The following is a 27,059-nucleotide window of genomic DNA, read 5'->3' on the forward strand; positions in this document are numbered from 1 at the left end:
CAAATCTTCACTATGTAGGATTAGGTTTTGACTTCTGTAAGAAAAATCCTCAAGTGCAAGAAATAAAATCAAGAATCAATAAATGGGATGGATTCAAACTAAAAAGCTTCTTCTCAGCAAAAGAAATAATGAGGTGAAGAGAGAGTCTACATTTTGGGAGCAACTTTTTGCCACATACACATCAGATAGAGCACTAATCTCCATGATAGACAAAGAACTCAAAAACTTAAGATCAAAAAGATAAACAACCCAATCAATAAATGGACTAAGGAGCTGAACACACACTTCTCAGAAGATGATATACAATTGATCAACAAATATATGAAAAAGTGTTCAACATATCTAGCAATTAGAGAAGTGCAAATCAAAACTACTCTAAGATTTCATTTCATGCCAGTCAGAATGGCAGTGATCAAGAATACAAAAAAAAAAAAAGTGTTTGTGAGGATGTGGGAGAAAAGGCACACTCATACATTGGTTGGACTGCAAATTAGTGCAACCAATATGGAAAGCAGTATGGAGATTCCTTAGAAAACTTGGAATGGAACCACCATTTGACCCAACTATCCCACTCCTCAGTCTATACTCAAAGGACTTAAAAATAACATACTACAGTGACACAGTCACTTCAATGTTTATAACAGAACAATTCACAATTGCTAAACTTGAAACAACCTAGATGCTCTTCAATAGATGAATGGATAAAGAAACTTTGGTACATACACACAATGGAATATTATTCAGCATTAGAAGAGAATAAAATTATGGAATTTGTAGGTAAATAGATAGAACTAGAGAATATCGTGGTAAGTGAAATAAGCCGATCTCAAAAACTTATCTCTGATAAGTGGGTGCTGATCCATAATGGGGGGGGAGGTCATGGGATGAGTGGAGGAACTTTGGATAGGGCAAAGTGGACGGTGTGGGAGAATGGAGCATGTGGGTAGGAAAGATAGTGGAATGAGATGGACATCATTTACCCTAGGTGATGTATAGTTGCTCCAGTGGTGTGACTCTACTACATGTACAATCAAAGAAGCAAAAATTTCTGCTCGATTTGTGTTCAATGAATTGAAGAGCTTTCTGCTGTCATGTATAATTGATTAGAATTAATAAAAAAAATGCTTAATTGCTAAAAAATGCTAACAATCAGGGGAGTCTTCATGGAGTAGTAAGCCTTTTGCTCATGGAAGCTCTTGTTTCCATATTGACAGCTGCTGCTGATCAGGATGGTGGCTGCTGAAGGCTAAAGTGGCAGTGGGATTTCTTAAAATACTACAACAATGACGTTTGCCATGTCCACTGATTCTTTCACAAAAGATTTCTCCACAGCCTGTGAGGCTGTTGGATGACATTTAACCCCCAGTAAAACTTCCAAAATCAAAATCAATCCTCTCAAGTCCTGCTGATCCTTTGACAAATGAATTTGTGTCACAGTCTAAATCGTGTTTAACTATTTCAACAATGTTCCTGGCATCTTCACCAGGAGCAGATTCCATCTCAAGATACCACCTGATTCATAAGAAGCTCATTCATAAGAAGCAATCTTCATCCATTAGAGTTTTATCATCATCGCACAATTCAGACACTTCTTCCCAATTCTTGGTCATGTTGATATTTTGACTTCCTTCAAAGAATTAACTCTACTACATGTACAATCAAAGAAGCAAAAAATTGGTTAATCCCTTCTGGAAAGTTTCAATTACTTTGCCTAGATCCATCATAGGAATTACTATCAATGGCAGTTATAGTCTTATGAGATGTAATTGTTAAATAAAAGTTTTAGAAGTTGAAATTACTCCTTGATCCATGGGCTACAGAATGAATGTTATGTTAGCAGGCATGAGAACAATGTTCTTCTCATTTACATCTCCGTCCCAGCTCCTGGATGACCAGGTACATTGTCAATGAGAAGTAATATCCCGAGAGACATCTTTTATTCTGAGCAATAGGTCTTGGCGGGTGCTGACAGTATTCAGCTGTCATCAACAGATAGGCTGTCATCTGTCATCCAGGCCTTTTCCTTCCATTCACAGCACACAGGCAGAGTGGACTTAGTGTAATTTTTAAGCACCCTAGGATTTTCAGAACAGTAAGTGCTCATTGGTTTCTACTTCAAATCACCAGCTGCATGAGTCCCTAAGGAGACCCAGCCTATCCTTTGAAGCTTTGAAGCCAGGCATTGACATCTCCTCTCTAGCTATGAAAGTCCTAGATGGCATCTTCTTCCAATAGAAGACTGTTTTTCTACATTGAAAATCTTTTTTTTTTTACTCCATTAATTGTCTTGGCTGGATCTCCTGGGTAACTGGCTGGATGTCCTGGGTAACTGGCTGGATGTCCTGGGTAACTGGCTGAACATCCTTGGTAAACAGTTGGACCTCCTGGGTAACTGGTTGGATCTCCTGGGTAACTGACTGGACCTCCTGGGTAGCTGGTTGGACCTCCTGGGTAACTGACTGGACCTCCTGGGTAGCTGGCTGGACCTCCTGGGTACCTGGCTGGACCTACAGGGTAGCTGGCTGGTCCTCCTGGGTAACTGGTTGGATGTCCTAGGTAACTGGCTGGACATCCTTGGTAAACAGTTGGACCTCCTGGGTCACTGACTGGACCTCCTGGGTAGCTGGCTGACCCTCATGGGAGCTGGCTGGGTAACTGGTTGGATCTACTGGGTCATGGGTTGGGTCTCCTGGGTAGATGGCTGCACCTCCTGGGTAGCTGGCTGGACCTTTTAGATCACTGGCTAGACCTCTTGGGTCACTGGCTGGACTTCCTGTGTAACCTGTTGCAGCCTCTGCACCAGCAGTCCTGTCTCACCTGCACTTTGATGTCATGGAGTCGGCCTCTTTCCTTAAACCTATGAGCCATCCTCTGCTCCCTGAATTCACAGTTTCCTTCTGCGGTTTCCTCATCTCTCCCAGCCTTCCTGGAGTTGAAGGGAGTGAGGGCCCTTTCTTGATATGGGCTTTGACTTAAGAGACGTGGTAGCTGGCTTGATCTTCTTCATACACCCCTACAACTCACTCCCTCTCAGTCTAAGGCTGTTTTGCTTTCTTATCATGTGTGTGCCTTTGGAGCTGCACTTTCAATTTCCTTTGAGAACTTCTCCTTTGCCTTCACAATGTGGCCAACTGTTGGTACCGTGGGCCTGGCTTTCTGCCAGCTCAGCTCTCCACCTGCCTTCCTTGCTGGACTTGATCATTTCTAGCTTTTGATTTAAAAAGAGGGATGTTCGACTCTTCCTTTCACTTGAATGCTTAGAAGCCATTGTAGGGTTATTAATTGACCCAATTTCAATACTGTTGTTTGAGGAATAGGGAGTTCCACATGGGCCTGACTCATGATGTCCCCAAACAATTTCAATAGTAACCACAAAGATCACTAATCACAGATCACCATAGGAAATATAAGAATAATAGCAAAGTTCATTGAGAGAATTGATCTTGTAGAAGTTGAGAGACAATGCTGGGGATGGCAGGGGGATGGGAGGGATGGGAAAAGGCTGGTCAGTGGGGACTGAGTCACAGGAGCAAAAAGCTCTGGTGCTATTGCCTAGCAGGTGGCTATGGATAGCAATAATGCACTGCACATTTCTGGAAGCTATAAGGAAGTCTGAACCATAAAGAAATATATGTTCCAGGAGATGAGTATGTTTAACCCAAGGTGAACGTTATACAACATACACATACATTGAACATTATTATGCTACCGCACAAATATGTACAATGTTATGTTCTTGAGTATCATTTAAAATTTTTTTCACAACTGCAAAAATATAACCCAGAGACTTGAAGTGAGCACCAGCTGTTGGCAAAACAGTGCCCGTAGATTTGCTTAAGGTAGGATTGCCCCAAAGCTTAAATTTGTAAAAATACAGTATCCACCAAGCACAACAAGGTGAATCACAGTAGAAGGTGTTCTTGTAGTTATTTACTCTGTAACGGTTATCTCTTCCTCCCTACTCTTCATGGCCCACTTGGGGGTATGACTATAGCCTTTCTTGGCACTTCCCTGTGTACTATTAAATATGCCAATGCTTCTCTTTCTCTGTGTGTGTTTAATTCCCAGCTGATACACATGAGGTAATCAGCATTTGTACTCCTCAAATTCTGTCCTTCTTTCTCTCATTTTTGTGAGTCAGCCTGGTACCTAGCTTGGGCATGCCCTCTGGTATCTCATCCTGACCCCAACTCCTGCCCTCATGGTCACGTCACATGTTCAGTTAAATATCTCTGTGGATCCTATTAGTCCTTTTATTGTACTTTTCTCAGCCATCTCTTCATTTTGTAGTAGTTACCTCAACTCAAGCTGACAGTCACAATATTATGTGACATTTTGCTCGTACAGAACTGTTTCTCTGTGTCTCCTAGGAGAGTCGCCCTGAGGGAAATGCTCCCCTCCCAACCTCTCTTCCTACATAGCTCACTCCTACTATAGCTCAGGACAGTTGTCCCTCAATCTGCTGGTACTGACTGCCCTATCTACAGCCACCCTGATTGTTAATCACAACCTTTTGTGCCTGCTTCTCAAAGCTTTTTTTTTTTTTTCTTTAATTTTTAAAGTTCGGAGATTTTACTAGGTTCTAATCTGATTCTTGCTCTTTTGAGCCAATATTTTCTGGCTCACAGGGTAACTTGCACACTGTGTCTTTCATTATATTGCAAATATACCTTTGCATATTTTTCTATTTAATATTTGTTTGAGGATTCCCATTATATTTATGTTAGATCTCTTTTGCTTTTATTTTGTATGTGTCATTTTCTCTCCAGTGTTTTAAAAGTATTTGTTACTATTTTATTCCACTTTTCTCTTTTTTATGCTACTAATGATTTTTCTCTTGTGATCGTTGGATTTCCTTGATGGTTTTGTTCCCTTTTTTGTGTGTGAGTTCTGCTCACTCATGTTCTATAACCTACAGCTATCTCACTGTATTTGCCTCAAGTTCTTACATTTCTCCTTTTTGCTATTCTTTTTAGAGTCAATTGCTTCTTAAAAACTTTTTAAAATTATGGCAGAATGTTGGGTCACAGTTTATCCTTGCCCAGTGGTACCATTTTTGTGATATCAGGTGGGAAGCTCTGCAGAACTTCTCCACAATTTCATTCACAATGTCCTTTTGGTCATCTTTAGAAAGTAGGCTTTTTCTGATAGAGCAGTCCCCTAAGTGGAGGTGAAACAAGGTGTTTTCCAGGCTTTAGGACATGTCATCTGCTCCTTCTCCATTGCCACAGAAACTCTTGCTCCTCAGGAACACCGTCCTCCATGAGGCTGTGGTCCCAATTCTCTATACTCCTGAGACTGCTCTGATTCAGTTTGGGTCTATCATGTCTTCTGTCACCAGCCTTCCTTGTCCTGGTACAAAGCATTTATCATTACAAACAAGAAACCTGGCATCGATAACACTATTTTGATGAATCTTCCCGAAATGTTCTTATGCGTCATTTTCTCCCATATGCTTTGGCCTAATCTTGTGCGTGTTTAAAAGTCCCTATAGGTATTTTGAAGCCTGCAGATCATCTGATTTCTAAATTTTATGGACAATTAAATTTTCAGGAGTGAAAAATTCTCTTAGTTGTTTTTGCTTGATTTTTCAGAATAGGGGGAAGCACGGACTTAGGCATTGGTTGTAACAATGATGATCAGCTCACTGATGAGCTTTTAACCAACATTCATGCAGAAATGCTAAGTGTAGAAAGAGTGGTTCCTTAATTCCCAGGAAGTTTTTGATCCTCTGAAATCATCTGCTTCTTTCTGTCATCAGCTGATTTATACCAAATAATGAAATAAACATAATAACAGGGAGGCTTAAAGCTAGGTTGCAAACAGTGCCCCAAGTGTGGAGCTATTTTTATCAAAACAAGACTACAAGGAGCAACTAGAGCTGGGTTTCAGCTCTCATTTCCTGTGCACTAGCAGGAACCATCTTTGCCTCTCCACCTCTGTGGCTGTAACAGGAGGGATGGGTGTTCTCTAACTCTGCTGGCATGCTTGACTTGATCCCCACCCAGGGCTAATGCTTAGGTACGGAAGAGACACTCAGGTGTCCATCCCAGCCATCAGCTAACCTAATCAACTCCATCCCAAGCCCTTTTTAATGTCTTTTCTGGACTCTGTATTAGTGGGACCTAGTCCTGTGCCAGCTTTCCTTTCCTGTCTCTATCCGTGCCATAGCTTCAGTCCTGGTCCTATGTTCTGCATTTTCTGGACTCTTCATACTGTAGTTACCTTAAGACCACACTCTCAGTGAGCTCCAACTTCCAGAGCAGAAGCATGGCTGAGCCCTCTTGTCCCATGGCCGTCCTCCCCACTGCCTGCCCACCCCCTTTCTTCTAACCCTCTGAGTCTCTGAAGCTGGCACTTGGCACCAGCAGCGTCTTGACACTTAGGCAAAGCTTCACAAGAGGTGCAGGTGGTGTTGCCAGTAATCAGTAAGGAGAATTTTGCTTCTCCTCTGGTTCAAGTTCATTCCTACTTAAAGACTGTTTCCTTGTAGGAATAAACTAATTTTTCCCTCCTGCCCTTTGCCTGTATGTTATGCGTACTTTTTAGCCTGGCACTTCAAATGGTTTCTAGATCTCTCTCTCTCTCTCTCTCTCTCTCTCTCTCTCTCTCTCTCTCTCTCTCTCTCACACACACACACACACACACACACACACACACACTCACTCTGTACCCAGTCACAGGATGTGGAAATTCATTTTCACTGTGGTCCTGAAAGAAAGCTTTGAGATTTCTGTCTTGGAGGTGCATGTGCTTCTCAGATCTTCTACCCATGAAAATGAGTGTAGGTATCTACTTACCCCTGTGCCATACTTTTTCAGAAACTGATCTTGAACAGGTCGAAACCCACTTTGAATACAATCCTTGGAAGTTATAAATCTCTCCTTCCTTATTCCTCCATGAAAGGCTTTTCGGGGCTAAACAGTTTATCTCCATGACAACCAGAGGAGTTGGATATTTTTTCTGTTGCATTGTTTTCTTTTTTAACTCTTCACTTCAAATAATCAGTGTTAAGCGGGTGTGTCCCAATGTCCCACACCTGCTTCTTCACTGAGCCAGTGTGAGGATCAACTCCCACATGTTTAGTGTTGGGTTACCTCCATGCCTCCACAATCAGGCCACCACAGTTCTGAGAAGTTTGGTTACTGTGTTTAAAATCCAGCTTCTCACTACTTTATAACTTTAAGCAGATTATTACGCCTCTTGTATTTATGGGTTGTTTTTACCTTTTTATTATTATTTTTTCTTATATCAGGCATTGAATCCAGGGGCTCTTAACCACTGAACCAGCCCTTTTTTATTTTCTATTTTGAGGCAGGGTCTTGCTAATTTGCTTAGAGTCTCACTAAGATGCTGAGGCTGGTCTTGAACTTGCAGTCCTCCAATCTCAGACTCCCAAGCCACTGGGATTACAGGCATGGACCACCATGCCACCTTTTTTACTCTTTAAATTGATTCTATTTAGTTTTGTAAAACATTAGGATATATTCTGATGTAATCACAAAAGCATGAATATAATTTGTTCTAATTCAGTTCCCAACAACCCCTCCCATCCTTCCCCTTGCTTTCCTCCCTTTATCCATTGATCTTTCTACAATTTACTTACAGTTTTTTTAAATTAGTGTCTTTTCCTTTATCTTTCCGTGATCCCATGTTTCTTTGTTAAAGTGATATGTAAGTTTTCAGGTCTATTCTCTTCTTTGCATCTTCATTTCTTCATATATAAGAAGACCTCAAGGTACACATAAAATATATTAGCATCGAATAAGATCTGTGTGGTTTCCCTTATTAATCTGACTTTTGCCAGTGTCATTCTCAGACCATCCACAGAACATTCAAGAACAAAGGAAAAAAAATCTTTCCTCCCCAGTGGAAGGAAGGAGGGTGGGGGGAAGAAAAGGCTGGAGGAACAGAGCACTGCTGGTGATCTAGCAGCTCCAGACAAGCACTACTGGTTGGCTTTTGAGTATGCACCACATTAATTTGTATTTTCCAGGAAAACCGATTTATTTGCTTAACAAATATTTATTGAGCACCTTCTATGTACCAGACACTCTTCCCGTGATTGCCATTAAGAGGCACCACTCTCATGGTGTGAAAGAGACACCCACTTATAAGAATTGCTCTGAAAGCCAGTATTTGAGAGTGCTCCCAAGCACCCAGGAAAGACAGTGGGGCATGGCTGGGGAAGATCCTGGAAAAGGCAGCTTTTGTTCGAGTTTTGGAAGAGAAAAAGAATTTTGCAAATGAGAAAAGGGAAAGCAGATCATGTTGAAAAGCATTGAGAATTGTAAGAGCACGGTCATTTCATACTAGGACGGTATAGCCGTAGAGTACAAGAGGACAGCTGTTGATGGAAATGAGCCAGGTAGAAATGGAGAGTCAGGTTAATAAGAGAATTTATCACGCTCAAACTCTAGATTCTCTTTTTCTTGTCCAGTGGAAAACATATAATGCAGCTGAATTAGAAAGTCTTAGAATGTTCAGAATTTAGAGCAGTTCCAAATTATAAACTCAATGTTGAACAGACATACAAGGCGCATAAACATACAGGACTCTATATCTAGTCTTGCTCTTATGGTAATGCTATTGATAAAGTGTGGAAGAAACTCCAGTTTTCTCACTTGAGTAATTGTGTAGACCAAAAATATTACCCATGTATTAGAACAGGTTCTGCTCCATTGAAAAGAAGCAGCATAGCATAGTGGGTAAAAGCTGGACTCCAAAGCCTGATTGCCCTTGTTCGTATCTCACCTCTGCCACTAGGCTCTGTGACCTTGAAAAAACAAACAATAAAACAAAAGCCTTCCTTATAAGTATCAGTTTTGGCAACTGTAAAGTAGAAGTAGGAATCCTTTCCTCTTATGTTAGAAGTGGTAAATAAATTAAGAGAAGGCATTCGAAGATGACTGGCACATGGCAAGTGCCATTGAAATGTTAGCTATTGTTAACTGTTGTTATCTCTCTCTTCCATTGTTTTTGCATCTAGGCTAAAAGAATTCTTAACAACTTGCTGAACTGCCAAGTGAATTGTGAATGAGATGCAAGGATAGGGTAAATATCCCTTAGTCTGAAACACTTTACAACTAGATATAATTTTGCCTGGAGGCAAAACGAGAAAGTGGGCACATTTTTCTCAGGAGTTCCTGAGAATAAGGCCATGGCATTTACTGTTGCTCTCCCATAGCTGTGCACACTCAGGGGTCAGTCCTTGCCTCTTTGCCCTCACTCAACTGCCATATTCTCTCCTTGTTCCTCTGTCAGCTACTCAAAGGCTTTCCTATTGTTCAGCATTTTCCCAGAAGACAGCTCCATTACTCCAGGACCCTTTCCACAGACCGACCTCATTCCTTTCCATTCATGAAGTTGTTCTTCCATTCTTCCTTTGTGCCTCTCCACTCCCGTGCAGCAGTAATGTTATCCAAGGTGGAAACTGTCAGAATTAAATCTCTTTTGCCAAATGTTAACTTACTTAGATTAAATAGCTGATCTGTGGCTGTCTGAGCTCACACAGACTAAGCCTTTGGCGACTTGAACAATTTTTCCTTCTTCTTTCTTTATTATTTAATGTGAAATGCATGGACATTAAAATAGGCCTGTAATAGCCAGAGCCACACACTGACCATTGTGCATCAGCATTGTTCTCGAGCATCAGTGTAAAGTGCCTTCCTCTTGCTTTTGTTGTTGCTGTTGTAGATGGACACGATGCCTTTATTTTGTTTATTTATTTTTATGCAGCGCTGAGGGTGGAACCCGGTGCCTCATACATGCTGGGCAAGTGCTCTACCACTGAGTCACAACCCCAGCCCCTTCCTCTTGCTTTTGAAGCCAAGTCTTTCTAGTGCTCATCTCTACTCCAATGTCTATAGGGTAAAAAACAGGTGAAATAATGCTTTATCATGTGAAATTCTTTGAATCACGGGACTTCTAAGGCCACTTAGTACCCTTAAGGATACCGAGCCCCTGCTTAAGGTTACCAAGGGAAAACTGTCTAGTTCTTTGTCATGTCGAACACTGCTTTTTCTTAAAAACTATCGTTTTTTTCCAAACCCTAAAAATAGAATCACGCTATATTCCAACTTTGTATCAACAAAGAAAGAGCCTCTGAATTATCAATTAAAATTAATGAACATTTCCAAATTAATAAGACCAGTAACACTTCTATTTTAATACCACCTTCAGGTAAAACTATCAACCATTTTATTCGGGTAACAGAGCAAGTCTCAGCACATGTCTGTTGAGTGCGTAAATATTATTCCACCTAATTCTCCCCTCCTGAATTAGCAAGATGACAAAAATAAGAAAATGTGTCCCTTGCTTTTTCTATAGTGGAAATGCCTGAATTCTGTGCTCTCAAGCAAGCACAGTTCACCTGTCAGCTGGAGAATCGAGTTTGGTAATTTTTGAGAGACTACATAATCAACTCCAGCTTCTGCTCATCTTTCAAACTTCAGCTTACAATGCTTATGTGCTCTTAATTACAATCCTACAAAACCTCATCTTTTGAGACATAATTAAATTTTTAATTAAATAATTTATGTATTCATTTTTTAGAGCTTAGCAGGGGCTGAGCCTAAGTACTCTGAGACCCCCTCCTATTTCACAGCCCATCTCAGAGTGAGCAGCCAGCCTGCCTCCCTTCTGACGTCCCTCCCACATCCCTGCTCACACATGAGTTGGACTTGACCTGTATGTTACACTAACCTACCCTTACCTCTGTAACTAGACAAAGTCTGTCTTGAGAAGACAATCCTGCTACTTTGTGAGGGGAAGTCAAACTTACTTGTCATTTTTCTTTTTAGGGTTATAGTTTTATTACATCTCCATGTACCTGTATAATTACACTGTGGTGATTTTTTTTTAAACTGAAAGCTTGTGTAGATAATAACTCGGAGACTCATTCACTGGCCTATATTTACTTTTCATGCTGACTTCTTGTGTTAACTTCTGGTGTGTCGTGATTTGTTTATTACAGATTTTGAATGATGGGTAGGGTCCTCTTCATACCTTAGCCTCAGCTGGACTCAAATCCCTTTCTGGGAACTCACAGAAATTCTCATCCTCAGTCTTCAGGAGTCTCACTGAAGCATTATGAGTTCTCTGAGATAATTAATCCACCAGCACAATTTCCACCTGGAATTTACCCCTTTCCTACTACCTACTCTTTTAATTTTGTTCTAATTTGCTTAATATTTCTGCCTTCCTGACCCATAATTCACTTGTGAACATGAACATACACACATTATCCCAGGAACTACTGTTTGAGAAATCTCTGACCCTTCTCAAATCCATTTTTTTCACTGTTCATTTAAAACAGTGCCTAAATGATTTCCCTGCCAGTAGAAATAAAGATTTAGTCACATTGTTGAGGGATACTATTGAAATTTTTGCAATACATTTGAAGGAATTAATTAAAGGAATGAGCCATATTAAGAATTTAATTAGGGTTGGGCTGGGGTTATAGGTCAGTGGTAACATGCTTGCCCAATGTGCTGAGGCCCTGGGTTTGGTCCCCAGCACTGCAAAAAGAAATAATGATTTAATTAGGGCATTGAGGAACTGGAACAAGAGCTGGAAGATAAGGAGGCTTAGAAATTCAATTCAGGATAAAACACACATACACACACAGAGACCCCCTCACCTCATGGGAATTGGGGAAACCTAAACTAAGCCTAGCACATAAACTTCCTAGTCTATATCTTAAACATTTGCTCAATATTCAATTTATCCTAGACCCCATATCTTCTACCTCTATGAGATTTACTGTACAATTAAATCTAGTCTCAAGCAGGCCTATCTCATAGAACATTCTATGATGGTGAAATGTTCTAAGTCTGTTGTCCAGCAGAATGACCACTAGTCACAGGGGGCTAGTTAGTACATGAGATATTACTAGTGTAGCAGAATTTCTACTTCCACTTAATATTTTTTTTCTTTCTTTCTTTTTTAAATTTATTTCTTACAAACATGACAATAGTGGAGTGTATTACATTCATAATTATCCATTCACAGCACAATTTTTTGTAACTCCTTCATAAAGACCCTATGTCCAAACATGTTCACACACAAATTATGCCATTATACTTAGACATGTATAGCTCATGGCTACCATTTTGGGTAGCCCTACTATAGGTAAATAAATATTAAACAAAGATGCAAAGGACAAAATCAGAGAGCTGGCACCCAGATTAGTTTTCTAGAGCTACTGCAACAAAGTACAGCAGTGGCTTAAACTACAGAAATGTATTTATTTATTTTCTCTCAGTTCTGGAGGTTGGCAGTCCAAAATCAAGGAGGCAGCAGGAGTGGATTCCTGATAAGGACTCTCTTGTCGGCTTGTAGATGGCCTGTCATCTTCCCTCTGTGCATATCTGTGTCCATATATCCTGTTCTTATAAGGAGATCTTATATTGAAATAGGTCCCATCTAATATATCTGCACTTTAACTTCCTTCATAAAGACCCTATGTCCAAATATGTTCACATTCTGAGGTACTGGATAGGACTTCAATACATGAACTTGGGGAACACAGTTCAGCCATAACATCAGGTTCCCTGACTTCCATTATGACTGCTCTCCAGTTACAAAGGAGATGAGCAGGTTAAAAGGAGATGGAAAGATAAGAACAATTTCCTGTCACTGGAACACCTGATGAAGTCAAGCTAGTACTGTTATTACTATTTTGATAAGCTGTTTCCAGATTTCTCCTCTCTAAATGTTCCTGCAATAAAAGATCCGTTTGAAGGTCTCTTTCATATAAATTACCAAACTTCCTCCATGCCTCTGTCATCCCAGCCTTTTATTTCTTCTTCCAAGAACCTTTTCTGAAAACCTCCTTTCCCTTTCCCAGTCTTTCCTTGGCTACAAATGAGATGGCACATTCATAATTAAAGCTAGAGTTGAAGACTTGATTTGTGGGGAGAATCCAAGGAGTCCTGGGCAAGGCTACCATGTTTCACCCATTTTCTTTATTGCTTGTGTTTGGCACCAATTGTGCTTTGAAATCCATTGGACTTGATTCCTATGTTGTTCCCCTCTCTATTAAATAGCCATCAAGTTTGTTGAAATTGTTTAATGGAAACACTAAAATTAAATGAATTAAGTATGAGAGGTCATATCTGATAAGAGAAGGAGTGTATGCTCTGAAATCAGACATATGCCCAACTCATCACTTCCCTGCAATTACAAAACCCTTTGAGTCTGATAGTTTATCAGTAAAACAAAGGTAAGAGACTTATTGTGCACATTAACTCAGAAAAGGCATGTAAATTGCTTAGCCTAGCACATGGAACCATTTGCATGTTAACCATAATTGTTATTTTAATTAGACATATTAGAGTTAAGCAAATGAGGGGAGGGAAATAGCAAGAATTGGATACTCTGAGAAGAGACCTTCAAGATCTCTTCTAATTGTAAAGTTCTGGAATGCATGATTTATTTTTTTTAAAATAATGTGATCATTTTGCCTCACCAATGGCTGGGTGAGAACAGAATAACAGCATGGCCCATTTGAAGAACTGGAATTCCTAGAGCATTTCCAACTTCCAAGTAGCACGCCGTTCAAGGGGAACTCTCAAAGCATCTGTGGTATTAAGCGTTTCCCTTTCAAGAGAGCAGCATGGTTCCTTCCAGGTACATCCCTTTGTATCATGCATTGCCACAGTGATTTTTTTCTGATCCCAACATGTGTTCTTACATCGCGTTTAATTTAGGAAGATTATAACCAATGATCAGTCCTGGCTCCCACCTGGATTCTTCATCATCTGTATTGTTGTATAAAGCTTTCGATACTTTCTGCACATTATATTTTAAAAAGAATATCTGATTACCATCTCTGGTTCATGGAGGGGGGTTGCTCACTTCCAGAATCTTCCTCTTCTCCTAAATTGCCTCTAATGTCCTCTGAAATAATTTTCCAGTGTTTGTTTCCTTGATAGCATAAGCTCTATGAAGGTCAGTTCCAAGTTTGTATTGTTTATCGCTCCCCCCAACAATGCCTCGTTTGTATCAGGCACTTGATAATTATTTGTTAAATTTGTTTTGAAACATTTTTTTTGTTCTTTCCTACTCCATTGAGTAAAACCCTTGCTATCAGCCATAGGGATAAAAACTGACAATGAAACATGACTACCCTCCCAATTACCACATCTGGAAGATGCTGGTCATGTGCTGAATGATGGCATTCTGGTGAATGACAGACCATGTATATGATGGTGGTCCCTTAAGCTTATATTGTCTAGTGATGTCTTTGTAGTCCTGTCTACTTGATGAAGTTTGCACAATGATGAAATTGCCCAGTGATGCTTTTCTCAGAACATAACCTATCCTTAAGTGACACATGACTATACTTGTAAACATCACTGACTTCGTTCACACACACATGTGTGCACAGACACACACAAACACACACACACACACACACATACACGATGATGGGGATGCCTTGGGCATCTTCAAAGAACATAGCTGATATCTTAGTTCTTAGACTGAGATTTAAGTGTCCAAAGAGCAAAGATGATGCTCTTCTTTATGAAAATCCTGCCCTCCATCACCTCCTCCCTGCCCCACTTCCTAGGGAGAAGGGAGGGGAACAAAGGGGGAGAAGCACATCCCTAAGATTCATAGAGGGCTGAAAGTTTTTCACCCACTTTAAAAATGAAATTAAATAAAAGCCCTCCGAGAAAGAAAAAGATCCCTTCTTCAAGTCAATGTACTGCCTGTGCACTGCCCTGTAGACACAGGAACCGGGTGACGGATGTGACCATTAACAGAGAGAGCCCGCTCAGCATCTGTGTTGCTCCTGCAGGGAAGCCAGGGTCTTGGTGGGGGCACACCGAACATCATGTGGCAACGAGTGTCATGAGGCAGTAGACAGGTCTTGCTGCTTCCCACCAAGCAACCCCTCAGAAGAAAACAGCCCGTTCCTGTTGCCAGAGCCAGAATTGTTGAGTACAGAGAAAGCATGGGTTTACCTGAAGGGTAAATTGCAGAGACCCATACATTTGATCTGCTTTTAATGTACTGATATTTGAGAGCCTCAGAGAAATTGGATTCCAAGCAAGTCTCAGGTTTTGACCTGGGGTCAACACTTTGTCTTGAGGAGTGGCCATGATCAGCAAATCAAGACCAGCAAAGCTAACAGAAAGATAAACTCTTTCCAAAGGGATGGGCAAACCTCCAGTTCCCAGAACCTATGGAAAGAATGACCCCGAGGTGCAGACATCAGATGAAGCCATCCGATCTTGGCAGGCCAGAGGAAGATGTACAATCTGAGAGGCTGAGCTGCCTGCTGAGAAATTCAGACCTGGTCTCCTGGTTGATTTCACCCTGCAGCATCAGAGAGCCTCTGCTTGCCCCCCTCTTGTTGTGCTCTGGAGCTCTCTCCCTCTTCTCCCTCTCCCCGCCTTTCCCTCTCCCCTCCCTTGCTCTTCAGTCCTCTCTCCTTCCTCCTTTTTTTTAAATTTGTACATTAAAACCATCACTAATTCCAAAAACATTTCCTTTAAAACTCTAAGAAAACCTAATGGCCCCTCTATTTATTACTATTTGTTACATAAATGTGCAACTGTGTGAAACCAGATTCTCTGGGGAAATAGAGTTTTGCCTTATGAATATCAATTAATACTCCAGTGAATGACATTTTCCTTTTTTTTTTTTTTTTTTTGATTTCAACAAAAGCAGGGATGACTTCAGCTTAGGAGCATTCCGTAGTGGGTGATGCTGGCTAAGTTATTCAGTAGGGAAGAATCTTTGGAAACGCATTTCTAGATCAAGCTTGCCCAAGACATTTTAGCAACATTGGAAAAATCACTCCCACCCCCAAACCCATCTCCCCTGCTTACCCTGAGCCTCAGCTCATGGTGCTTTGAACCGTCATTGATAATTGAATATTTTGTAATCAAACCCTTTCTCCTTGCTTATTGCTGGGAGGTTTTGACAGGGATTCAGCAGAACTGCAGAAAATATTCACACCTGAAGAAGGCATGTGGTGCTGTGGGCAGGAAGGCAGCAGATGGGCACTCTGAGACTCCACAAGTAATTACTGGCTTTGCCCAGAAAGCCAGAGCTGCTCCTAATAATCCGCTCATTTTTACATGAATCTTCCAACACTGAGATGACCTCAGAACCAATCCAGGTGAACTGTTTCTCTCTAAACTTTGGGGAATTCTCTTTACATCTTAAAGTTTAAAATTAAGCTCTTGTGAGTAAGTCAGATGCATTCAGAATTTCAACTCCTTTGCCCACATTCTCATTTGGCGCCCTTACACACACATGTGCGCGTGCGAACATTTCCACACGAGTGCACACACACACTACACACACACACCTACTTGCACAAGTTCTTACAGAGTCAATGTTAAAGTCAGAGTTTGCATATTGAGTTCTCTGCATTTTCACAATGCCATAGCACATTGTTTGGGAACATAGTCTTTTTTAAAATTATTTTAATGAAGGCTTGTAGGGATGCATATGTTTCCAGGGTCGTAGGCAGATTATTAACAAAAGAGTGGCCAGTGGGGAGAACTTGACTTGGAGAATCTAACCAAATCATCTTGTATCCTGGACCCTGAGGTTCTGGAAGTTGCAGCCTCATGAGAAAGCCAAGACTTAATAAGATCACATTATCTGCAATAAATCTTTAAAATTCCAAGAAGCTATTTCTAGTTCTAATGTTTGGCATCTGCACTTGTCTTTTACAGAATTCTCTGGAACTGTCAGACTAGCAAAAAACAAATAGCCATTTTGTATTACATCTTGGTACTAGGACAAAGATTCTGATAATGCCCAGGCCTGGGGACTGCAGCATAGTTTTCTTTGATTACTGGCAGGAGCCCTGCAGAAATATAATTTCATTTATTAGAAGCAGACAGCTTATAAAATCATGCGAAACAACAGGTGCCAGAGGAAAAGCCAGAGACTCTAATGAGGCGCTGGACACTTGCTCTGGAGAAAGCTGAAAGGCGATTGATGTGGTTTGCATTTCTTGTCGGTCACAAATCAATCAGAGCCTTCCAACCAGACTATCTCAGCAAGCAACTGCAAACCGTTTTCTTCCAAGGTTGTTGATGATTTTGCTTTTAACTAAGAAAAAGGATGGGATGGGGAACAACCGTGTGCAATGTAGAGACTTAGAAGAATCCTGTTAAAGGAAAAATAAATAATCAGAATATACCTGGTGACACTTCATTTGGGTTCTGGGGGAAATGAAGTGTTTTACAAAATGAAAATTCCCATGTAAGGAAAGTTCATCCATTTGAATTCACAAACTTCAAAAAATTACATAGAATATATAATAAACATAAGAAATTGTATAGAAATTTTGAAAGAATAAATACATGTTCTGGAAAAATTTTTTCTTAATTGCATATATGTATATGCATTACATAATATGCCATTACAGATTAATTACACATATGTCTTTGCACCTTCAGTTTGTGGTGGCCATAAACAGGATGTTCTATTCCATTCTAGGTGCTGCTAGTAACCCCACGTGCATAGAAGATCTACTTTGCTAAGAATTTCTTGTGAAGTCAGAGTTGGCAGCCTGAGTGAGTAACTGGGGCAATGTATAATGATGTTAGTGTATGGTTTTTATTTCCTGAATTCAGCTTTGAAACCATTTTCCTGAAAGTTGAAATTTGGGGAAATATTACTTCTAGATATAGAGTCACTTTGTGTGTGTGTGTGTGTGTGTGTGTGTGTGTGTGTTTTGATGGAAAAAATCTTTGTGCCATTGAAATGTGTCTATGAGATCATGGACATCTTTTCTCTCTTTTCACCTCTGATGAAATCAGGAGACTTGCAAAGGAGAACTGGACAATTGCCACGAATGGCGGGAAAATAGAAGGGAAATAGAAGATCTGCCTCTCTTCCACTTGGCCAAGTAGGCCAAGCATTCTGGGATTTTCCTGATGCTGTTTACTGAACCTTGAACAGAATACCAAAAGCTTCTGTCCAGGAAGATTGTGCCAGATGTTATTTAGAGTCAACAGCTGCCTCTGCTGTCTCCGGGGCTCAGGATGCATGACACCCAGAGGAGGGACGTCACTGTGAGGGTGGTCTTGGTATCAGCTATGCAGAGATGGTGGACATATTGCTCTTGAATTGTTGACCAAAACAGAGATGAAGTTGTGTGTCTTCTAAACAATCCTAGAAGCTCTGAAGTCCTTTGCTCTGTGCCAAAGCCCATCCTGACAGTCATAACTGCCAGCAACAGTCATAGAACGGCCAAGTTGGACCTCAGTCCAAAGGAATAATTTTAAAACCTCTAGGGAACCTTTCAATGACAGTGATGCAAATAGGCAATTACTTCTTCAAATCCTCACCCTTGGCTTCGACTGAGCTTCTCTGTGTGTTCTTTGCGGCCCTGAGGTTGAGGGAGAGGATGATTCCACCTCCCTTCCCACTCCCACAGAGTCCCTTGTCCCTAGTGCAGCTCTGGTCCTGCTCCAGATTCCCAGGCAAACTCATCAAGCAGGGAGCGCTGTCCTACCATTGCCTGAGGTTGGAATGCCTTCCCTGCCTGGCCAGGACTTGACCTGATATTGACTGCCAGGTTCCTCAAATCTCCAATCTGCCCCTCAGTGCTTTGAGAACGAGCTTCCTAAGTGAAGAAGGGAAGTGGCCCTCTGTCCTACTGAATACATGCCAGTCATCATGCCCAGGACTCAAGACCTGCCTGGGGGACAGCTGCCTAAAAATGATTTCCCAATTAATGACATCCTTCTTATATCCACAGCTGCCTGAATTCCCTGGCCCAGTGTTCGGCCCAAGATCACTCTGCTAATCTGCAGAGCCAAGCCAGGTCTTGACTTTCTGCTCCACTCTAACTTCTCTAGAATGGACAACTGTGTCCAGGCCTCAGTGCCAGACAGTGACACATGCTGTCCTGGGAAGGGTCACTCAGTGAAATGGAATGCTCAGTCCAATGATCCCATCCAAGGCATGTTCATGTCTCACCTCGCTGAGCTTAGAGCTGATTTCCCAATTAGCGCGCCACACTTATGTTGCTGGCTCACCAAGTCCAAGATGGTAGAAAGAGAGGGGAGAGACCATTCATGGCAAGCTGATTTCCGTGGTCTTTTCCAGTCCATTTTCTGCCCATATCCCTTTCACCTGCAGTGTTATGGATTTGCAGGGGCCTGGTTTCAATTTAAGATTGCCCAAAAGACCTTTACATTTCGGCTCTGTGTGCATTGTTGTAGCTTAAATCTGTCTTCCAGGCAGACAAAACATTATTAAAATGCTTTCTCTAGAAAATCAGCATCAGACTTGCTTGGGTACTTAATTAAAAGTAAATTCCTAATTAGAATAAGATATATTCCATGCTTGTATAATTTTATTAGAATGGATTCTACTGTCATGTATAACTAAGAATAACCAAGAAAAAAGAAAAATAAAGAAGCGGAACAACAGCAACAAAAAAAGGAATTACAGGCAACCTGGTGCCTTTTCTGGCATCTAAAGGAAATATGCATATGTTCTCCAGTTTAGGCGGACTATATTCTGTTAAATGACCATCAGGTTCAATTGTAGGAAATACACAGAAATAAGACACTATCAAACATGGAACAAAGAAAAGTAAATATATGTTGCTGGTATCACTAAGGAATGGATTGTTTCTTCACCTTGAATGTCATAAAGTTGACACTTTGGAGCATGTTGAACAGGAACAGTTTCTTTTGCATAAATTATTTGTGTGAATATCAGGTATTAACCATCTCAGTGGACCTTAAAATTAATTTTATACACTAAATCCTGTTGGAGGACGGTTGGTAAAAGAATAAAAGAGTCAAAAGTAGAGAAAGAGAAAGAAGAGATGAGTAGGGGGGAAGGAGAATTAAAAAAAAATCAACGCATGAGAGAGATATAAACTAAAATCAGAAGCATTGGGATTTGCCAACAGAAGATACTGTACCTGAGAGAATGGAGATGTCACAAGGAAACTGCAAACTTGGAAGGCTTAGAAAATAGAGCAGAGAGCAAACGTGGCGTTAGATGACTTAGGGGAAAAAAAAGTTAGGATCCAGTTTATTTCAAAAGCAGAAACGGCCTGAAAGGAACTCATGTCTAGTTACAGCCTGATAATTCCCAAAGAGGACCAGCTAATCCAGTGTCCATTAAGAACACTTCACTCTAGAGTGTTCTATCAACAATAATGTCACAAGTGACTCTCCTTCCTTTATATCTCACTATGAGGCAAGCACTGAGTGGGACCTATCTTTCCCTGCCTTCTCCCAGAGATAAGGAGGAGCCAGAAAGGCAAATCTTTAGGTGGTGATCAGTTATGCACCAACTCTGCACCTACCACTGTTGTGGATGGTTTGTCATGTCCAATAAATAATAATAAAACCAGTCTCAGGCCTTATATTTTTATTTTTAGACTTAATTTTTACTTTTGTCAAAGTTTTGCATGTATATTAACAAATAGATCTATAAATTTCCTGATAAAATAAAATCTGTCTATCCTATTTTTCTCCCTAATTCCTGTTGGCAAAGGCTAACCCTTTTTCCCACTTACCAATTTCTTTTAGTATTTCCCTACATATTTGTAAATACTGAAAATTTTCAGATTTAGATGATCATCTTTTGCTATAGATGATAACACCCATATTTCCTAGCCACCATTAACTGTCTTGTGTGTGTATACACAACACACAAGTTCCCCCCACCCCGCACCATAATTATCCCAATATAGTGTAATGTCATGATGCAGGGTAGATAAATAAATATTATGAATGCATTGTTTATTATACAGGCAACCCATTCCTCTAATAAATTTTTAATTTTTCGAAAGTTAACAAAATCTTTATTTTACTATTTTACTTTGTAATTGTCACTATTCTGTTGTAAAACTATATATATTTTTTCAGTATATATATAGTTCACTATGTGAACATATGTCAAAAGTGAAAATTCCCTCTGTCTGCATTCAAATATATCAGATAGTCTTTATCTGTTTTTTTTTTTTTTAATCTCAGTGACACTCCTGCCTGAGTTCTCCGTCCACCTGCCTCACTCTGGATGGATCATTCCCTAGACATGTTGAGGATATCTCACCCTCACTCAGATGTAGGATTATCTGGTTCCTAGGACCCATATCTTCCTATTTTCTTGTTTGAGTGGAACACAAACTCCAGTAGCTTCCCGAGAAAGGCTATATAAACAATAGTTCTTTGAAGTCATGCATATCTAAAACTTGAAAAAATATATTACCTTCACACTTGATAGCTTTGCTGGATGTAGAATCCAATGCAAGAAATATTTTCATAAATTTGAAGTCTTTGATAAGTTGTTAATGAGGGAAGAAGGTTTGGGGATGGTGAGGTCAATATTCAGTATTTAGAATTTCAATTAAACCTCTTGGTATAGTATAGCATCCCTGGTATCCCCAAGTGCAAAGCCCTCTAGGTAAACGTCTTCCAGTAATAAATTGCTAATATTATCAGAGTGAGGGGAGCACAGTCACTCAACTAAACATAATAGAACCAAGGATCTGCAGGGTCTAACTTCTTCTTATTCAGTTTCAACAAAATCTTTTGGTTTCAGCCCCATCATTTCCAGACACACCTGGTGCTTCCAGTTCCCAAGTTTTCCTGTGGTGCCTGTCAACTTTTTCATAAGCTTTATCCACTCCTTGCCTAAGTGTAAACTTTTATTTTTTATGTTGTTTAGTCAGTTACTCATCCTAGACTGCTTTTCAAGACTGTGTTGCTATTTCCCTCCCGTTTAATTTGTCTCTCTGTGTTTGTGTATGTGAGTGTGTGTACCCTTTTATATCATGACAGTGTTGTCTGGGGAGGAAAAAGAGATAAACTTGTCGCTTCTGCTGTGTTGACCAGAATATATTTCTGTTTTACATGAAACTTCTCAAAACACTTCCTGCCATTATGTTACTTGGTTCTGAATCCCTTAAATGCTGCCAGGTTTTTTAAAACATGAAAACAGTTTCCTAGACAGTGGTCTTCAATCTCTTTTAGATATTAAAACTACTTCAAATAAAGTCTGATCTGAAAGTTCCAAATATAAAGCACTGAGAACAAAGATGGTCTGAATGAAAGAGCCTGAGTCAGAGCCTCCCCCCGCCCCCCGTGTGGGTCCCTTTGCCCCACTGGTTATGTCTGCAAGTAAGTCAATCATGGACGAAAAATTGGCCTCACCCTGGGGAACCATTTTTACTTGATGTTATGGGAAAATACTAACTTTTTAAAAAATATTTTTAAATTCAAAAGTGGAGATATTGAGGAGAATACAAATTTTGCATTAATTTAGGAGATAAAATCTAACACATAAGAGAAATAACTTGCATATTTTGGACCTAATTGTACAATGCTCTCAGACTCTTATGGATGTTTTTGCTGGACTATGGATCTGGAGATAATTTGGGGACATCATTTGAGAAGCACTACTCCAGGAGCACAGTGGAGGACTGAAGAATTGGCACTTTTAAAAATTCTTTACATAAAAGACACAATAGAAAACTTTCTAGAAAAAAAAAAAGCAAAGTTAAAGTTTTTCTTTGCTCCCACTTTTCTATTTGTTCCTTTGTTAAGTAGTTTATTAGATCCCCTCAGAAAGCTCTAGAAGACTCAGAAGATAGCTAGCTCCACATGGATTTAGATAAGCTATGTAATAACCCCTCCAGGTCTCTGCATCTTAAAATGACAGGATTTGACAATATGATCTCTAAGGGTGATTCCAGGTTACTAGTGAGAAGACACTAATGACCTAGTTAGAACCTTTCTTATGAAATTTTAACTTGGTTCGCAAAAGTAAAGAATTTCATAATAAATTATCTAAATGAGTTGTCTGAAAAAAAAGCTGTATCCTAAGCAGCACCCACAAAACAGGAAGAGTCACAAAGGCCCAGGAGTCCAAGGAGACCTAGTAGAGGAGGCAAGGCTGGAGGGGGCTTGCATGAAGTAGAGGACATGTCACTCATGGTTCACCCTCAGCACACGTGACAGAGAGCACTGAGGAACTCAGGGGAAACCAGTATAGGTGAAGTGGAGTTCTCATATTATATAGAAGTAGGAGTCTAAACGAGAAAAAATAGATTAAGGAGAAATTTTGATGCTTATTAAAGGAATTTGGACCTTGTCCTTAAACATAAAGGAGATAGTATAAGTTTTTCTGCAGAAATTGACAAGATAAGACCAAAGTTTCAAGATAATTCATCTGAATCCTGTGTAAAGAAGAGTTACCGCGAGAGCTCCTTGAGAGAGTTCCTCCCACGCTTGCCTTCTGAAGCCTGTAGCAGGGCTGGAGGTACAGAAAGTCCTTCTCAAGTGAATGTCAATAGTGGTAAGGAGACAGTGTCGAAATAACCTAGATATCTGATATTATGAATTCTGTTTCTGATATTGGAACTAAAAGGAATTGGGAAGAGAGACATCAGCATTGAGTTTTATGCGTTGAACTGTGCTTACCTCTCCCCCAGACTCATGTTTTGAAGTCCTGACCACCCCCAGTACCTCAGAATGCAATCTCACTTAGACACAAGGTTGTAGCAGAGAGAATTAGTTGAGCCAAGGTGACTGGTATCCTTACAAAAGGGAAAATTACAGACATACACGCAAGGTGAACACCACATGAAGACAAAAGTAGAAATTGGGGTGATGCTTCTATAAGCCAAGGAACACCAAACAGTGCCATCAAGCCACCAGCAGCCAGGGGAGAGATCCAGAGCAGAGTCAGAATGAACCAACCTTACCAATACCTTCATCTTAGGCTCTGGTCTCTGGAACTGTGAGATGACACATTCTGTTGTTTAAACCACCAGTTGTATGGTACTTTGGTATGGCAATCCTAAAAAGCTAGCATAGCAATTGATTGATTAAAAAAAAAGTCAATAATATATCTTAGGTTATTAACTAGAATTACTTGGAGAATTGCAGCCTTGGATAAATCATGCTGGAACAATAGATTAACTGAACTATAACTGGAAGGACTGACCTACTGCAGAGGTACCCCACCAAAAGCAGGCAGCTGACCTGGCCTATAGACAGTCACCATGAACTCCACAGTTGGTAGCGAGTTCAATTTTCTTTTTAATTTGAAGGTACTTCAGCAGGTTTCCTAACTGTGCACTGCAGACGCTGTGACTGTTGTACTCCCACCCTGTGTTCCTTATTAATGGTACCAGTGATAGGCAGAATTCTAAAAGTGAGACTACCTTTCCCCTAATTATTTAATCAAAGGCAAATCTAGAAATGGCAGATGAAATTAAAGTGTCAAGTTGACTTTAAGATTATTAGATGGGCCTGATTTAACCGTGTGAGCTTTTGATGGTGGAAAGGACTCCAAATAGCATTGCTAGTTAGAAGATGTAAGGGCTGGGGCTAGGGGTGTATTTGTTTGAATCCCAATTGTGGCCAGAGAGAGAGAGAGAGAGAGAGAGAGAGAAAAGAGAGGGAGAGAAGGAGGAGCAGGGGGGAAAAAAAGGAGAAGGAAAATGAGAAGAAATGAAAGGGCTATTCAAGATGGAATATGGGTGGCCAATAGGAGCACAGAGAAATCTCAGCCTGATCTCCAGGAAATAAACAGGGAACTCAGTCTTACAATCATAAGAAACTAAATCCTATCACAGCCATATGAACCTGGAAGAGGACCCTGAGTCTCCAGAGTTCTGCCTGACCGCCATCTTGATTTCAGTCTTGAGACCTACAATGGAAAAGCCAATTGAGCTGTAATGAATGTCTGACCTGGAAAAATGAGCTCACACCTCATGTTCCTTTAAGCTTCTACATCTGTTCAGAGCAGAGGCCAGGGTGCAGAGCAGAGACCTTAACACACCTCTTAAGTTTTTCTTGCTTGAAACACAATTAAACCTCTATATCATGGGGAAACAACATAAAACAAAACAAACACACCTGAAAAACTTAGATCCTTTTTTGAGCACCCAGACAAAATTTTTCTTTGTTTGCTCCTGCATTCATTCCCTCAGCAAATATTTCTTGAGAGCTATGATGTGTCGGGCTTCTATTATGTACTGGATCTACATAATCAAGCATGACAACATGGTCCCATGTCACCACATTCCATCGCATGGGCCAGATCATAGATTTAAGAAGGCCAACATGTGCATGTCCATCCATAAGAGAAGTAAATTCTAAAACAGATGCTCCTTGACTTACAATGGGGCTACATCCTTATAAGCCTATCATAAGCTGAAAATATCCTAAGTGGAAAGTGCATTTATTCCACTTAATCAAATAAATACCATAGCCAACTCGGCCTACCTTAAATGTGCTCAGAACACTTACATTTGCCTATGTAGGGTAAGATCATCTAACACAAACCTGATTTTATAACAAAGTGTGGAAGCGCATGTAATTTATTGAATGCTTAGAGCAACACAGTGCACTGCAGAGTATTGGCTGTTCCCTTGTGATCAAGTGGCTGATTGAAAGCTGTGGCTCAGGGCCACTGCCCAGCATCAAGAGAGAGGCTCCTTACAGCTTATCATTAGCTCAGGGAAGGATGAGAATTCCAAATTAAAGGTATAGTTTCTATTGAATGTGCATTGCTTTCATACCACCATAAAGTCAAAAAATCATAAGTTGATCCATCATGAGTTAGGAGCCAGCTGTATTTACTATTATTTAATAAAATCTAAAAATGTGAGGCTGGAAATAACCACAGTGAACTGTTAAGTGCTCATGCCTATTACATTTTCATAATAATAATTTCCCAAAATGTGTGTTTGTAACTCATGGCATTGTGTTCAAGCTGCCCGTTGTACATATTCCTTCTTCCCATCCATGAGATGCCCAAATAACCAAAAGTACTTTAGCTTAAAAATCACCCAAAGATTAGGTAGTATATTTCATGTATCTTTATTCTTAAGCTGTGGACATCTCTGGACAGATTTCATATCTAACTTTCTTAAAGGATCAGGAAAAACAAAGCAATTTCATCTCAAGAGCACTGGAGATGGTCTCATTATTACCAACGTTCTGATTCTGTTGAGTTACACCAAGAAGTTCAATATTTACCCTGTCTTAATGACACTCCTAAGAGATGTGATCTGCTTTTGAGTCAAAACATTATGTTTCTAATTATACTACAAATGGCCTGAGATCTGAGAATCAACATGTTTCCATTCCGCTCTGTACCCCCTTCCCTCCAACAGAGTGGTCTCAGCCAGCACTCGGCTGGCAGATTGAGGATGATTCATAAGGTAGAGTGGGATTCTACTTGGCTCTTCTGCGGGCTGCACAGAGCCAAAAGGAGCCCAAATGTGTCTGTTTCCACAAAACAAGCAGCTTTCACAGAGTGACGCGTGGGGAGCAGCCACCAGGAGGAAGATTGTCTGATATTTTCTCTGCAACATGGCCTGTTTACTCAAAAGATACATGCCATCTATGTTCAATAAACATACCACACAAGATCATGAAAGTTCCTCAGCAAGGCCAGAAAAATCTGTCTGAGCCTTTGTCAACGGGAGCTTAAGAGCCAAGAATTCAGAACAGGGTCCTTCAAAACCCCTTTGAGACAATTCATCATGTGTCATAGAAGCTATTTTTAGGAAAGAAGGATTCAGTTCTGCTCATAGTTTTGATAAAACTTCTTCAAAGACTGCTTACATTATACAAAAGCAGCCATTTGGGAACAGAACTGCATCGGGCTGTTGGCAACATGCAGATGGACAAACTGGTGACTCCCCTCCCCATGGCCTTGAAGTGACCTTGCCAGTACCACCTGGGCATAAGGATGTCAGTCTGGTTTTTTAAAGACATCCACTAAGGTTAACGCAGCCCATACTGGTCCCTCATTATGCTCACAGGCATAAAACTTTTTTCCTCATGACAATAGAAATTTATCTCAAGGGGATTTATTTCTTTAATTGCTATGAGTTAATTAGCTGACCCTTTGACATTGCACCTGGAAAGCAAAACTTCTTCAAAATTTCCCTGTTGTAGATAAAATAATCCCTATGAGATAAAAACTCTTGTCTTCACTGGCTTTATTTTCCTCTCTAGACCACAAGTTTTGAGAGATCCTGGTGGGGTTGTTGGGATGGGGATGTTTAGTCATTGCTATACGCCCATCAAGCA

Source organism: Marmota flaviventris, chromosome 12, assembly GCF_047511675.1.
Source record: "Marmota flaviventris isolate mMarFla1 chromosome 12, mMarFla1.hap1, whole genome shotgun sequence".
Taxonomy (NCBI): Eukaryota; Metazoa; Chordata; class Mammalia; order Rodentia; family Sciuridae; genus Marmota; species Marmota flaviventris.